This window comes from Penaeus monodon, chromosome 19 (assembly GCF_015228065.2).
Source record: "Penaeus monodon isolate SGIC_2016 chromosome 19, NSTDA_Pmon_1, whole genome shotgun sequence".
NCBI lineage: Eukaryota > Metazoa > Arthropoda > Malacostraca > Decapoda > Penaeidae > Penaeus > Penaeus monodon.
In genome coordinates, this window is record NC_051404.1 from 1,415,806 (window position 1) to 1,416,147 (window position 342).

The following is a 342-nucleotide window of genomic DNA, read 5'->3' on the forward strand; positions in this document are numbered from 1 at the left end:
GGTGTCCATGGCTTAAGCAACGGACACCCTAATTTGGTCTATAGTTAGCATCCTGTTGTGTGTTCGTTATCCAGCCTCACCCGCGTATAGACGGCGCTGGTTTGCTGTGATTAGCCCTTGTGATATTAGCCATTGTTGTACAAATGAGATAATTACGTGCAGGCGAGATTCATGGGAGGTCATTATCATTATTATTTTATGGCGCCTGTTCTCAATTTAGATGGATTGGCGGCGGATGCGAGAGTTTAGGCTAGTTATAATTCCGGTTTTAATTAATGGTTCATCCCGAGAAAAAAAAGGTTTTTGGCGGATGAAATGATATTAAGATACAGGGTTTTGCTG